The sequence below is a fragment of the Pantherophis guttatus genome, chromosome 2, assembly GCF_059756535.1.
Source record: "Pantherophis guttatus breed Tessera chromosome 2, ASM5975653v1, whole genome shotgun sequence".
NCBI classification, from domain to species: Eukaryota; Metazoa; Chordata; class Lepidosauria; order Squamata; family Colubridae; genus Pantherophis; species Pantherophis guttatus.
This window is the reverse complement of record NC_142064.1, coordinates 217,478,486-217,492,168: the sequence shown is the minus strand read 5'-3', so window position 1 is coordinate 217,492,168 and position 13,683 is coordinate 217,478,486. Positions and strand designations below refer to the sequence as shown.

Below are 13,683 nucleotides of genomic sequence, written 5' to 3'. Positions count from 1 at the left end.
GTCAGTTTACATTCCAATTCCAAAGAAAGGCAATGCCAAAGAATATTCAAACTATCGCACCATTGCACTCATTTCACATGCTAGTAAAGTTATGGTTAAAATCCTACAAGCTAGGCTCCAGCAGTATGTGGATCGAGAGCTACCAGAAGTACAGGCAGGATTTTGAAGAGGCAGAGGAATTAGAGATCAAATTGCCAACATACGCTGGATCATGGAGAAAGCTAGGGAGTTCCAGAAAAACATCTACTTCTGCTTCATTGACTATGCTAAAGCCTTTGATAGTGTGGATCACAACAAATTGTGGCAAGTTCTTAAAGAGATGGGAGTACCAGACCATTTATTTGTCTCTTCAGAAACCTATATGCGGGTCAAGAAGCAACAGTGAGAACTGGACATGGAACCATTGATTGGTTCAAAATTGGGAAAGGAGTCCAGCAAGGCTATATACTGTCACCCTGCCTATTTAACTTATATGCAGAGCACATCATGAGAAAGGCGGGGCTAGATGAATCAAAAGTTGGAATTAAGATTGCCAGGAAAAATATCAACAACCTCAGATATACATATGATACCACTCTAATGGCAGAAAGTGAAGAGGAACTAAAGAGCCTCTTGATGCTGGTGAAGGAGAGTACAAAAGTTGGCTTGAAACTCAATATTAAGAAAACTAAGATCATAGCATCTGGCCCTCTCAATTCCTGGCAAATAGATAGAGAAGAAATGGAGGTAGTGACAGACTTTATTTTTCTGGATTCCAAGATCACTGCAGATGGGGACTGCAGCCAAGAAATTAAAAGATCTTGCTCCTGGGAAGGAAAGCTATGGCAAATCTAGTCAGCATACTAAAAAGAAGAGACATCACCCTGTCAACAAAAGTGCGTATAGTCAAGGCTATGGTTTTCCCAGTTGCAATGTATGGCTGTGAAAGTTGGACCATAAGAAAGGCTGAGCACCAAAGAATGGAGGCCTTTGAACTATGGTGCTAGAGAAGACTCTTGAAAGTCCCTTGGACTGCAAGGCAATCAAACCGGTCAGTCCTAGAGGAGATCAATCCTGACTACTCTTTAGAAGGCCAGATCCCGAAGATGAAACTCAAATACTTTGGCCACCTAATGAGAAGGAAGGACTCACTAGAGAAGAGCCTAATGCTGTGAAAGATTGAGGCAAAAGAAGAACGGGATGGGGGAGAATGAGGTGGCTGGATGGAGTCACTGAAGCAATAAGTGAGAGCTTAAATGGACTCCAGAGGATGGTAGAGGACAGGAAGGCCTCGAGGAATGTTGTCCATGGGGTCACAATGGGTTGGACACAACTTCGCAACTAACAACTAACAACTAATAAATCTATTGCCAAATATTTTTTGCTGCATGTCCCAATACACGTATCATACATGATAGGGGTGTATAGTTCATTCCATACTTGATTAACTCTTGTGAGACAAACTGCATTTCTTTTGCATTCTCAACAGAGGGATAGACACATCCTCTTGTATTCTATCCCAGAAGAGATAGAAAACTGTCTCATCACAGAAATTGGAGCAGCTGCATAGAACATAGAATAAAAGAGTTGGAAGGGATCTTGGTGATCTTCAAGTCCAAGCCCCTGATTGAGCAGGAGACCCTAGAACCGTGATGGTGAACCTATGGCACGTGTGCCACAGGTGGCACATGGACCCATATCTGTGGGCACCCGAGCGTTGCCCTAGCTCAGCTCCAGCGCACATGTGTGCACCGGCCAACTGATTTTCAGGCCTTCCAGGCCCACCAGAATTCAGGAAATGGGTTGTTTCTGGCTTCTGGAGGGCCTCCCAGGGAGGGGGAGCCATTTTCGCCCTTTCCAGGCTCCAAGAAAGCTGCTGGAGCCTGGAGAGGGCGAAAAACAGGCCTTCCAGGTCCACCGGTAACCTTTTTGCTGTCACGTGCCAAAAGCATGGGGGAGCATGGGGTGGGGTCATGCGTGCATGTCCGGAGGGCAGGGTGTGGGGGGGCATTGAATTATGGGTGTGTGCACACACACGCGCACAACCCCCATGGTCCACCCACTTTTGGCACGTGACAGCAAAAAGGTTAGCCATCGCTGCCCTAGATCATTTCAGACAAATGACTATCCAGTCTCTTTTTAAAAATCTCCAGTGATGGAGCAGCCACAACTTTTGTAGGTAAGCTATTCCATTGGATTATTGCTCTCATCATTAGGAAATTTCTCCTTAGTTCTAGGTTGATTCTCTCCTTGGTTAGTTTCCATCCTTTGTTTCTTGTCTTGCCTTCTGGTGCTTTAGAAAATAGTTTTACCCACTCTTCCTTGTAGGGGGCTCTCAAACATTAGAAAAATGCTATCATGTCTCCCCTAGTCCTTCTTTTCACCAGACTAGACCCAATTCCTGCATCTGTTCTTCATATGTTTTAGCCTTTAGCCCCCAAATCATCCTTGTTCTTTTCTGCATTCTTTCCAAAGTCTCAGCATCTTTTTAATATTGTGGTGACTAGAACTGGATGCAGTATTCCAAATGTGGAATACCAAGGCTTTGGTAAAATGGTACTAGAACTTCACAAGACTCTAGAACTTCATTCTATCCCTCTATTAAAGCAGTCTAGGATTGCCTTGGTTTTTTTGGCTGTTGCCGCACACTGCTAGCTAATATATAAGAGATTGTCCACTAGGACTGCAAGACCCCTCTCACAGTTATTGATATTGATATTGAGCCAAGTTTCACTACTCTGTATCTGTACAGTTATTTTTTTTCGCTAAGTGTAAAATCTTATTTTTATCTATCTAGAGATACACACATTTATTTTTAAAAAAAATATAGCAAGAGATAAATGGTTTGCCTTCTTCTTGCCTGAACTGCTAACAGTCCTTGAAGGACTCATCCAAGTCTTCAACAAGCCCATTCTTGAGAAGCTTTTTTTAAAAATTAAATTTAATCTATGCAATTCTTGAAATAGAAGTAACCTTCAAATAAAAGAGTGCTTCTTCAAGCCCCAAAGAATATATTTTGAAAATGCTTCAACTAGAGCACGGGTGTCAAACATGAGATCCGCAATGTGGTTGGATCTGGCCCATGGGGCCATCCTGGAAAATGTAAGGCTCCAGCCTGGTCTACCCAATGTGAACAGGAAACATTGGGCCTATGTCACTTTGGCCCAGTCTACCCAATGTGAAAAGGAAATATCGGGCCAACATGGCTTCAGCCTGGTCTACCCAGTGCAAAGAGGAAACATCAGACCAGTGTGGCTTTGGCCCGGTCTACCCAATGCAAAGAGGAAACATGCCAGCAGTTTGGGGAGTAGCATCAAGCTGGCCATGTCCACCCAGTTGGCCATGCCCACCCAGTTGCCCATGCCCAGTGAATGGCATCAAGATGACCACGCCCACCCACCCAACCACATCCACACCTTGGCCATGCCCAGCCTCCTGAGGTCAATCACAGCCCTGATGTGGCCCTCAATGAAATTGAGTTTGACACCCCTAAATTAGAGGATTGTCCTCAACAGAATACATATAGCACTGATTTTCAGCTATTTATTTCCCTTCTCACTGAATCTATTTTTCACCCCTGAATAGGCCTGAAATATGGAAGAAGAAGAATGATACCGAGCGGTTTTGGTCCTGACAGTATATAAAGTGGTGTTTTACATCAGGAGAGACTACTTTAAGCCGCATGACTGCATACTATTGTTTTGGAGACCTTTGATGCTAAAATTCAGCAGCACAATTTCCCATCATTTTGAGGTGGAAAGCATATGGAAATGAGGAACAATATCAGGAATACCTCATTTCCCAAAGCTGCAAAAACAGCAGAAAACTCTGATCTACCCACATATGATGGAGTTACACCAATTTTTCATCCCTGTTCTGTCCACTATAGTTTTTGTCTATGCCAAAATTGGTTTACAGTCACCTAAAATGGGTAATCCATCGTAGACATCAAAAGTGGGTGGACTTCCTCACTGGATCTGTAAAATTAAATTTTGTAAATCATTTGGTATCACTTGCAAAACTTCCTTGTTTGAAGAATTTTTGAAAAGCTTTTTACAGAAGATGTGTGAACCATTTACAGTACTGTCATGTCACCAATGACATCATCTAATAATGTTTGCTTTGCACTAGGAATTAAAGATATGGATGTACTTTAGAAAACAAATAGGAAAACTTTTTTTGAGAAATAAACCAAATGCCACTTTTCTTTAGTATCTTCTACACAGTGTATATCATCTCTTACAGACCACAGTTTACCTCTGCTAATATTTATACAAGGAGCATATCATTATTTAAACTGCAGTTTAATTGCAGTTGCATCATTTAGATTAAAATACACTTTAATTGCATTTAATTTCTGTGTGGTTGCAATTAAAATACACTTAGTCACACCCTCTCAAATATCTCTTCGAAATGTTGAGTCAATAACTCACCAAGGCCTTAACTATATACTTAGTAAAGCATCAATCAAAATGAATATAAGCATGTTCGTGAAATCCCTGAGGATTTCAGGGGGAGTCTGGAGAACACGTAGGAATGCAGATTGTCTCCCAGCAGCACTAACTGGTAGTAGCTCATCATCTGATTAGAAAGTGCTCTGAGAGAAACTCAGGGTAATAGAGTAGATTGTGATTGAAATTAAAATTCAGCATAATTTAAATGGACTGACTGCATAATTTTAATCCACTTCACTATGGAAGAAAATGTAACTGCAGTTTAAATATGGATGGATGCTGTCATGCTGATATCATACTAACATAGCTACACTTTGCTTAAACTCCCAAAATAACATCTGTGTTAATAAATTATGTACAGCAGAACTCCATCTTATGCATCAGTTTCAAACATTCCTGGATCAGGAAGCCCTTCTCATGATCACTCATGCTTTGGTCACCTCTCAACTGGATTATAGGAATGTGTACCATACATGGGATTGTTCCAGTGGTGAAATCCTACCGGTTTGCACCGGTTCGGACAAACCAGTACTGATAAAAGCTACCGGTTCAGCGAACGGGTAGTAAAAAAATAGCTGCCAGTTGGTCCGAACTGGTATTTCGGGCGATCAGCTTTGCTGTGCGATTTATATTCGCTAGAAAGCAGGATTTCTAGCGAATCTAAATAGTGTGGCACAGCTGTTCCCCCTCACTGTTCTACTTACCTTCTTAATTGTCCTTTTTCCATGCAAAGCACACATTTGGCACACATTGTGCATGCGCAGGCAGCGAACTGGTGGCAAACCGTGGAGGATTTCACCACTGGATTGTTCTTAAGTCTATCCAGAAGCTACAGCTGTTCCAAAATGCAGCCCTTGACTACAGTTGTTCATTTGTACAGTTTACAGGTGCTACTTATTTTGGCCACGTAACATTACCATTTTGAGAATTGTACTGGCAATTTCATTGGACAATTCAAACTGATGGTTGTCAGCTGTAAAGTCCTACGTGGCTCAGGTCTGCAGTATTTATATCACCATCTATTTCTCTGATAATATCTACATAGGGGTGTCAAACTGGCGACTCCACAAGCCGCGATCCGTGGAACTGAAGTGGGCGTCACAGGCAGGCCATGCCCACTCCAGCTCCACAAATGGGAAAAACGTCACAAAACATCATGTGACGGCAATGTGTCTTGTCGAGTTTGACACCCGTGCTCTACAAGGAATGTCTACTCTTAAGGAGTACTGCCATGAGAATATGGGGCTGGCCTTCTTTGTCTCCATTCCCTGGAGATTAGATTGCCTGGACTTGTTAAGACCTGAACTTTGGAGTTTATGATCCCTTATGTAGTGACAGAGTAAATGATGGTTGTCCTATATTCTCAATACTGCTAGATATTATGTGATTGGTTAATTTTGCTACCTTAGTTCTTAATCATATTTTAATTATATTACTGCATATATAATATATGTGTTCAGAATTGTATGACTGAAGTGGCACACAGGCAAGAAAGCAAATGAATAGAATACAGGGTGGCCAAAATAATGAAAAAAACTATAGTAATTGGTTTACTAACAATATTATATTAGAAATATTTTAGCTTAGAAAGAAGGGAAAGAAGGAAGGTCTGGAAGTTTTAAAATGATAAATGACATGAAGATGATAGATTTTTCTCTTATAAATATTAACCTCCAGGTGAACCTTTGAAGTCAAGTGGTGAGAGATGCAAGAGAGAGAAAAGCAAGTGCTTCTTAACTTAGGACATATTCAAATTTTTGGAAAGCGAGGCAATGGGCACCAGTTCTTTTTCTTTTAATATTAATTCTATTAGACTAGAAGTAGAATAAATTAAAAACTAATACAAATTACAAAAAATAAAATGAAATGAAAAATAAAAAGTGTAGAAAAGAACCAATAAAAGTAACTTTCCTCTTCATAATTAATATAATTTTATCACCATCCATTAAAATACAACAAACAAATGCTGTCTTCCTCTCATATCTCATCTTTTAACTATAAACAAGATCTAAAAGCTTGATCATACATTTCATACCAGCAAAAGTCCATTAAGGATTATCAGAGATAACTACACATCTATTTTAACTTTGATCCAATAAACTAATTCTATATTAGTTCCACGTACTTTTAACAATCTTGGTTCTTAATGTTTTCAAATAATATCGTAGAACTTGATTTATTTTCAATTTTTTGTCCCTTCAAGACTTTTAACAGATTTCTTTTGTACATCCAGTAAAAAAGTTTCTCCAAATCATTATTTGGGTTTGATATTTTGTATATTCCTTTAAAATATTAAAACATCACCAATTTCATTTTATGTCCAGTATATCATCATTTTCCATATAATTCTTGTAACTTCTCATATTTAAATCCACATTCGAATCAATTCCAGTCTTAATTGGTATAACTTGTTTCTCTTCTGTGACATCATTAACACACTGTTTATGATATCACATTTTTTAAAAATAAATTTCTGAGCACATTGTTCATAACTATCCTTTAAGACATCATAAAATATTTTGTTCCATTCTTTGTTAACAAGTTAAATTTAAGCATTTTTCTTTATGTCTAATATTTATTTTTTTCTAGTTTTATTGCCCTCATATTTTTCTTGTGGGCCCTGGTAAATCTTGGCCCTATTCCAGCAGGGCACTTCTTTTAAAATGAGCAAGAAAATTGTTGCACAAAAATATGGATCTTTTGGTACTCCCAAAAGTGCCTCCCAAAAGAAAATATTTCACAAGTGAGACAGCACTGAGAAAAAAATTTCTCCATTGCTATTCTGTTACTGGGAAAAGAATCTCAGTGGAATGAAATGTCAAGTGTCCCAGCCCCAACCAATGGAAGTAGGTACCATAGTGAGTCTAGCAGTCTACATACATTTTCATGGAGAACAAGGATTGGGTATCAGCCAGTCCAATCTCCTACCCAATGCAAGAATGTGCAGCATCACTAACAAATGGCCACCAGCCCTTATTTAAACACAAACAAAAGTGAGTCCACTACTTCCGAAAGCAAGTCTGCTCATGCCTTACTGAAATCTCTTTCATTATCCTGTCTTCTAAAACAAATCTAAAAATTCTGTCCTGTGGAGGATCTCTGCACATCAGGCAGAAGTCTGGGGGTGGGGGAGAGAAGAAGAATCCTTTGTATATTCTCCAATTATCTATGTACAGTAGTCTTACTGTATCACTACCTACTGCATATAGAGTCTTGCAAGACTTAAATATAAATATTTTTTAACTTGGGGCGGTGACAGAAAATTATTACAGAGGATACATGGTGTAGATATTTATCAAGAATATTTTTACATAGCCATTAATTATTTGAAAACTATCTAATAACCTATTCCGTATGTTATCTTTCCCTTGTAAAGAAAAACCACAAACATAATGGCTCAACCAAATTAGTAGCACTCTAACTAGATAAACCATTTTAGAATGACTAGTAAAGAAAATAGAGGAATACACTACTTTTGGTCTAAAGAGGAATCAAGCAACAAGTCACAGTCTATCCAGATGAAGGGAATAGCTCAAAGGGATAAAATCTGTTCTAATTTGCAATTAGGGAGATGCAGACAAGGGTCTTGTCTCAGTACATACAGATTCGGATTAGGGAGTAGGAGACTGCCACTGGTAAGCAAACTGTGCAGCTGGTACATCGTTACTTTGCTGAATATAATGGAGAACAATAAATTATCCAGAGTTTGAAGAATTAAGGAATGCTGCCAAATCCCCAAGAATGCCTAACACTTGATAAGGAAAAAAAAATGACTTAGTGCTATTTATGTTCTACTGTATGTTTCTCTTTAGGAAAGTATGCCCAATATTTATATTTTGTATTGCCAGAATATTTTATTCCACTGACTTGACCAGGTCTGTGATTTCCCAACTATCAAACCATGACACGGTAATTTTGTGAATGTAGAGATCCATAGCAATATCTAAGGGACGTTTCCCCAAGCTGACAACCTCCAGATATCTTGGAGGTTGCTAAATTGGAGAAGGCTCATTGAAATCAAAGTCTTTGGTTAATAAAGACTGCAGCTTGAAAATCTTGATTTCCTTCATTCCATTCCCAGAGATTAGATGATACCAGGGCTCTACCAATTCTGACTTTGATTTATGTAACACTCTTTTGTCTGTCGAGCAATTAACATTCTAAGAATAAGTTTAATTTCCATTCAGATTGTACATTGCAGCATCTGAATAATACTAATAAGGTTTTTGAAAAAGATAATGGTAGTAAGAATTTTTTATAACTTTTCAGTATTTACAAACCATAAGGACAATTCTTTGCTTCAAACAGATTTCTCCAAATCGGTGCTCTTCAGATGCGTTGGACTTCATCTCCCATCATAACCAATAACTATTGGGGGATAATGAAAGTTTTGGTCCAATTATTTGGAGGATCTGGGACAGAAAGATAGTGGCTTAACAAAAAGAAATGGTTAATGTCCAAATAATCAGAAATTCACCAATGTTTCACGTGCTATCTGGAATACCTGACAGCACTATGATTTTTTATTCATAATGAACTTACTAGGAGGATAGTAAGAACAAACGCTGTCTCTCATCCTTGCCCCACTACCTGTAATATGCTAATATTAACAAATGGGCTACATTAAACTGGTATTAGTCTTTTCTGACTCTTTCCCCTCTCTATAAGTCTTGTGCTCCCCAAAAGCTACCCTTTTCTCTCTGACCTTTCTTTGAACTGTGCAGACAATATAGCCAAATGAATTATGGTCATAGAAAGCCATTAAGAGCACATGAAAATCAGTAACAATGAATACTGAAATAGCTTTTCAATCATTTATCCCAAGACATGGGTGAAAAACAGCAAGTTAATTTTTGCTTTTGGTTCTTTAAAACGAATCAATGTGCAACTGTATATTCTGCAGATTTGTGTGGTGTTTTTCTCAGGTAAAAAAAATGTTTTGAACAAATTCCTCAGTATTTATTTAAATAACACAGTAACAACTTCAAAAATAAAAAAGCACAATAAAAAACCCCACCCCCTGCCAACTATTGGAGGAAAACATATTAATGTGGGAGTGTATATCTTGGGGATGTATGCAAAATTTTAAAATTCACATTTAGTATTTCTCTTCATAAAGACATTTAAATAGTTGAAAGTAATCTCTAAGAATCCATTTTAAAACAATAAAAATGTGACCAGGAACTGATTGTGGAACAGATTCCCTAGTCCTCATGTGCAAATTCCAAGTTCAAAAGTTGAAGAAGGAAATCAATCAGTTTCTACATATATGCATAATTTACAAAGGTATCATCCAGAATTATCACTGATGGGGAATAGAGGAGCTATGGGATGAAAACAAAAATAGAATAGAATAGAATAACCGAGATGGAAGGGACCTTGGAGGTCTTTTAGTCCAATCCCCTCCTTAGGCAGGAAACCCTATACTCGCGATGGAAAACCTTTTCCGGACCGAGTGCCCAAAGTGCATGAGTGCACGTGCGAATGAGCATGCCCGCGCCTGAATCCCCAAAAGACAATGTGCATGTGCTCCTGTATGTGCCCCACCCCCACACATGTGTGTGTGCCTCTCACACACGCTTCTGCCCCTGAGCGCATGTGCGGCAGAGAGCCAATGAACAGCTGGCCAGCGGGAGGCGCGTGTGTATGCAGGGCAGAGTTAAACTGGGGCGCTGTGTGCCACCTCTGGCACGCATGCCATAGATTTGCCATCATGGCCCTATACCATTTCAGACAAATAGTTATCCAATCCCTTCTTTAAAACTTTCAGCATTCACAATCTCTGGAGGCAAGTCGTTCCACTGATTAATTGTTCTAACTGTCAGGAAATTTCTTCTTAGTTCTAGGTTGCTTGTTTCCTTGATTAGTTTGTATCTGTTGCTTCTTGTCCTGCCCTCAGGTGCTTTGGAAAATAGCTTGACTTCCTCTGATTTCAAGATGAGTGTGAAAAGAGACTCTCAAAGGTGGAAAAAAAGAGAAAAGCAAACAGAAGGTCAGAACAAATGGACATTGCCAAACAGAGAAGAAAATCCAAAGTGAAAAATCTAAGGAAGATGAAAGCAGAAATGAAAAATCCTTAAAAAAAAAGACTTAATTTAGGAGTTGGTATGCTAAAGGACAGATAGTAACTGATTCAAAGAAAATCAAAGATAGAAGGAATATACTGAAATACTGTACAGTAGAGATGTCAACACCCAAGTCATCATCCAGTACTAAAGGTTTTTGTAAGGTTAGAAGATATTCTTTACTTACAAGAACCTCTAGTATTGAATGATGAAGTTAGATCAGGTCATTACCAAGTTGGAAGACTACAGGAACTGATGGAATGCTCACAGAAATATGGCAAGGTTCTAACCAAGAACTTTTAATCAAAGTTCTAACCAAGCAAGCCTGGAGAATGATGGCCAACCAATTGGAAGAGATCAATCTACATTCCAATATTAACTCCCACACAATTCCAAAAGTAGAGGTAGAAGAGTATGTAATTTCACATGGTGACTAAATAATGTTTAGGATTATCTAATGGAAATTAGATCCCTACATGGAAAAAGAGATACCAGATGTTCAAACTGGTTTAGAAATGGCCAAGGAAGACAAGTTTTCTTCAGGAATAGCATGTTTCTGGATAATTGATAAATAGTCACAATGTGTTTTATTGATTATAGAAATGACTTCAATCACATCAAGCTGCGGAAAGTGCTTTGAAAAATGGGAATTCCAGAATATCTTATTGTCCTCATAAGAAATCAATATATAAGTCAGGAAGCCATAGTGTAGACAAAATGTAAAGCAGAATGACTCCAGGTTGGCAAATGAGTACAAGGCTGCACACAGTCCCTTTATTTATTCACTCTCTATATATTAAAGGATTGGAAGAAGATGACCATGTTAAAATTGCAGGAATAATCATCATTGACCTCTGCTATGCTGATTACAATACTCTGATAGCTGAAAATGAAAACGAATTGTCAGCTCTAACAATAAAAGTCAAGGACGACCATGAAAAAAATGGGATTAAAATTAAAGATTAAGAAGACCAAACTAATGCTAGGTAGAACAACCAACTTAGAACTGACAAGATAGTTATAAATGTGATAGATTCTGGAAATTACAGAATACAAAATAACAGAGTTGGAACAGTCCCTTCCCTCCCCCTCCTCCTCCCCCAACCATCACAACTGATGAAGTTTCTTGGGTGAGAAACAAAATGCTTTGTTCTTCTTCCTCAAGCAAAAACAGCCCAGTTGTCTTTTGAAAAAGTACTTTTGAGACTGCTATGACCTGGATGACTGAGAATCTCCACAGACAGAGTTTGACGGGACCTTGGAAGTAGCATAGTCCATGGGGGCACCTTTTTGGTTAATGAATTCTCATTTTTTATTTTTTATTTATTTATTGTAATTTGTCAAACAGAAACGAAAACAGGAATAATATAAAAATGACAGGGATGATAGGCACATTAGCACACTTATCCCCCCCTCTACGGACCTCTTAAGTATGACGTGAGGTCCACGGAAGTCAATTTGTGACTAAAACAGTGAAAATTTGTAGCTGAGACAACTGTATCAGGTAGAGCATTCCAGACGTGGACAATTCTATTACAAAAATTGTATTTTTTACAATCAAGTTTACAGCAATTTACATTGAATTTAAAACAGTTGTCCGTGCGCGTATTATTGCGATTAAAACAGAAAAAATCATTTATAGGTAAAACATTACTGTGTACAATTTACAATCCTACTTGACCTCTCAGCGGCTTTCAATACCATCGACCATGGTATCTTACTGCAACGACTTGTGGGGTTGGGGGTAGGAGGCACTGTTTTACAGTGGTTCTCCTCCTACCTCTCAGGTCATTCGCAGTTCGTATGGGCGGGGGGGGCAGAGGTCCACCCCGAGGCCCCTAACCTGTTGGGTGCCTCAGGGGTCGATTCTCTCCCCCCTACTCTTTAACATCTATATGAAGCTGCTGGGTGAGCTCATTTGTGGTTTCGGGGTGAGGTATCATCAATATGCTGATGATACTCAGTTATATATCTCCACCCCGGACCACCCCGGGGATGCCTTTTCCCTGATGTCCCACTGCCTGGAGGCAGTACGGGCCTGGATGGGTAGGAACAGGCTCAGACTCAACCCCTCCAAGACTGAGTGGCTGTGAATGCCAGCGTCTCGTGTTCTAGAAGTTCCATCACTTGTGATGGGGGGGGAGGTGCTTGCTCCCATTGAAAGGGCCCACAACTTAGGTGTCCTCCTGGATTCCCGGCTGTCTCTGGAAGACCATCTGACGGCCGTGACCAGGGGGGCTTTCGCACAGGTTCACCTGGTGTGCCAGTTGCGCCCTTTCCTAGACCGCGATACCCTTCACACGGTCACTCATGCCCTGGTTACTTCTCGTTTGGATTACTGCAACTCCCTCTACATGGGGCTGCCCTTGAGGTGCACCCGGAGGCTCCAGCTGGTCCAGAATGCGGCTGCGTGGGTGGTTACGGGCGCTCCCCATTACTCCCGTGTAACACCTCTCCTACGTGAGCTGCACTGATTACCAGTGGTCCTACGGATCTGCTTCAAGGTGCTGGTACTTACCTTTAAAGCCCTATATGGTATTGTGACTCCAACCCCTGAGCCCGTCTTATCGGAGGGAGAAGACTCCGAAAGTGAAGGAGAGGAGTTGGCAAGGCCTCCCTCTCCAGGACCCTCCTCTCTGGCAATGCCTCAGGTGTCTTCCGAAGGAGAAGAGATAGGCCAGGAACCAGGCACTTCCGAGCAGCCGCAGTTAGACAGTGACGGAGATAAGTCTTGGCTGGATCCCCGACAGCATCGGAAAGACAAGCGCACGCAGCAGAGAAGGAGGCATACCAGAGATTAAGCTGAGTCACTGGACCACACCCCACAGGGGATAAAAGGGGGTGTGGTGGGCATTCAGGCTTTGTGATGGACAAAACGGAAAGCTAGCAAGTCATTCTGCATTTCTGGAACTTTGTTATATGCTCTGCTTGGATTGATTTTTTGGACTGGACTTGATTATTCTTTGGCTTTTGTGGACTTTGATGTTTTCAGTCGGAGGAGATAAACCTCCCTTTGTAAGTAAAGACTGTTGGCAAGCAGCCACTGGGTTGCTGCCAATTCTGTTATCAAAGGAAATTCTTGTCTGTTGGTTTATTTTAACTCTTGGTCGACTGCTGGTGTGCGTGTGTGAGACGGGGACAGAACACATGGCTTAGGTCCGGGGTATTTGCAGGACCATCTCCTA

At 40.1% G+C, this 13,683-nt stretch overlaps 1 long non-coding RNA gene across 2 annotated transcripts in view; it reads right to left on the bottom strand.

The window, feature by feature from the left end:
• Window positions 1–6,744, bottom strand: part of LOC132710835 (uncharacterized) — a 40,478-nt gene extending 33,734 nt beyond the window's left edge. For both annotated transcript variants that reach the window (XR_015731963.1, XR_015731964.1), the window contains exons 1-2: window positions 6,559–6,744; window positions 3,902–3,956 (exon numbers count right to left, since the gene is read on the bottom strand). This is a non-coding gene — a long non-coding RNA (uncharacterized LOC132710835). The remainder of the gene's footprint in view (window positions 1–3,901; window positions 3,957–6,558) is intronic.
• Between the last annotated feature and the right edge of the window lie 6,939 nt (window positions 6,745–13,683).